The 2,752-nt window shown below is 26.6% G+C and overlaps 1 long non-coding RNA gene across 1 annotated transcript; it reads left to right on the top strand.

Moving 5' to 3' along the window:
- Positions 1-532: 532 nt before the first annotated feature.
- Positions 533-1,240, top strand: LOC136077800 (uncharacterized). The gene is made up of 2 exons (XR_010637293.1): positions 533-697; positions 934-1,240. It is a non-coding gene; the product is annotated as an uncharacterized LOC136077800 (long non-coding RNA).
- Positions 1,241-2,752: the final 1,512 nt, after the last annotated feature.

Below are 2,752 nucleotides of genomic sequence, written 5' to 3'. Positions count from 1 at the left end.
ATATATATATATATATATATATATATATATATATATATATATATATATATATATATATATATATATATATATATATATATATATATCTTATAAGCATTAAAACATCATATACGGTATCATACTATTTATTTCTTTTTTTACGTAATATTTCGGCTCATATAGTGAGAGCCATTATCAAACTGATAAAACCGTTAAAAAAACCGTTTAAAAATTATAATAAACATAATCAAATGATGTCATTGCAACGTCAGATATTCAACATTTTTAATTTTACAAAAAATGGTTTCCAATGGTGAGTCATCACCAAATTGCCATTGTCACGATTTAAAACGTTTTCTTTAGGTTTTGAACATTGTACACGTTGTATTTCAATGGCCTCACGAATTTTTCTTGTGTAGTTGTTTGACATAATGAAAACGTTTCCTAAAGAAAACGTTTTAAATCGTGACAATGGCAATTTGGTGATGACTCACCATTGGAAACCATTTTTTGTAAAATTAAAAATGTTAAATATCTGACGTTGCGATGACATCGTTTGGTTATGTTTATTATAATTTTTAAACGGTTTTTTTTAACGGTTTTATCAGTTTGATAATGGCTCTTACTATATGAGCCGAAATATTACGTAAAAAAAAGAAATAAATAGTATGATACCGTATATGATGTTTTAATGCTTATAAGATTATTACACATACTGGTAAAGATGTCACTTAAAGAATATATATATATATATATATATATATATATATATATATATATATATATATATATATATATATATATATATATATATATATATATATATATATATATATATATATATATTGTTCTTAAATATAGAGGCTTTAGAGCAAAAATTCAAAGGTTCTTTGGATTTTTGCTCTAAAGCTGATGCTTAATAATAAAAATACTAATATAAGGCTTTTGTTTCAGGAACACGAAAGTATTGTTCATTAATTTATATGGAATATATGGGAAGAGAAAAACGAAGGCTTTGTATAGTTTTTTTAAAGGCACTAAAACTACATGAAAACAATGCGGAGTCAATTGGAACGCAACATGGTTTGTTTAGAAATAAAATTTAATGACCATGATTGGGCTTTGATCACACTTGTATTCTGTGAAAAAATTTGCCATATACAGCAAATTTTTAAGAAAAAAGTGCTGTCTCGTTGCTGCCTGACTTTCTCAAGAAAAGACTTTGTAAAAGATAGGTTTGGATAATGATGATAATAAATAATTGCTTGTAGTAATTTTTGAATCTGGGTTAATGTGGATCAATTGATAAGTTAAGTCTTTATTTTTTATTCCTTTTTTTGAATAAAAATATTGTAATATTGTTTATTATCTATTTGCTATTATACACATTGTTTTTAAAAATTCAATCTAAACATATATTTGTAAATGCCTAACTTTAATTAAGAACACTTAAAAAACTTAACTCTTAGCTTAGAATGACTTATAAAACATTTTTGCATATTTCTTTTCCTTTTTTTTTTTAAATTTTTTTTTTAGCTAACCCAAGTGGACCTAACGGTTTTGTCACATTAAGTTCGACATTATCAAAATAATTGTAACTACAGCTATTTTTACGAAATAAATTCAGTAAACTAATATAATCAACTTAATAACTAGAAAGTAGCTTTAACTAACTAGGGGGTCATCCACAAATTACGTCACACCATAGGGAGGGGGGGGGGGGAGGAAGATTAGCGATATTGTAACGATTTTTTATAGAATACCCCTCGTATTTAGTTTTGTGATGCAACATATTTTTAATCAAGTTTTAAATCTAGAAAATTTATGTATTGATTTTCATTGTTGTGTGAAACTTTAAAAAAATACAATTATTAAATTAACATAGTTATAATTAAGTTTAAATAATAATTAAAACATAACCTTGAGTTTATTATGCAAGCCGCATTTAACATCGAGCAACAAAAACAGTATCATCTATTAATCACCTATCCTATAAAAATTGATTCCAACAACTCAGTCTAACAACACCTGAAGAACGCCGTAAAAGAGCAGACCTAATCGAGCAATTTAAAATCACACGTCAACTCAAACTTGACAATTTTTTCGTCCGGCAAAAACTTTCAAACAGTAAAGCCAAGTATATTTTGAGAATAACTATAAACTAGAACGCCAGCTAGTACGAATTGTGAAGAACGACTGGAATGAAGCACATGGAATGCACTTTCCCAAACACCAGTGAACGCTTTATCAATGAATGCACTTTCCCAAGCAGCAGCGACGCTCCATAAAAAATTTGAATCAAAATCTGAAAAAACAAATTTCAGATACATCAAAACACAAAATACAAAAACATGTTTTCTTAAAATAAAAAAAAACATTAAAATCCGAAAACTTACATTCTTATGGAGAGTCGTACCCACAAACCTTGTTAAAACTTGAAAATTAATCATCCACGGCTCTTCACCGACATCATAACAGTTATAAACTGAATATTTAAATGTTTTTAATACTAGTATTATTGTTGGCTGTTTATTTGTACGCGTGTATAAATAATGACTTCCAAAGTAATATTGAATAATAATAATTAAAATTTATATGTATTAAAATGCATTCGTTAGATAACTAGAAACTGCTAGGAAATTAAATAATATTATAGCAAAAGTTGCATGACGTAAAATATGGACTACCCCTAGTAAGTAATTTTAAGAAACTACAGTACACATTCAAGAAAGATCCTAATTATTAGAACATTAGCTGTATGACTAATATTCCA

The sequence above is a fragment of the Hydra vulgaris genome, chromosome 03, assembly GCF_038396675.1.
Source record: "Hydra vulgaris chromosome 03, alternate assembly HydraT2T_AEP".
Taxonomy (NCBI): domain Eukaryota; kingdom Metazoa; phylum Cnidaria; class Hydrozoa; order Anthoathecata; family Hydridae; genus Hydra; species Hydra vulgaris.
This window is presented reverse-complemented; position numbering and strand designations above follow the sequence as displayed.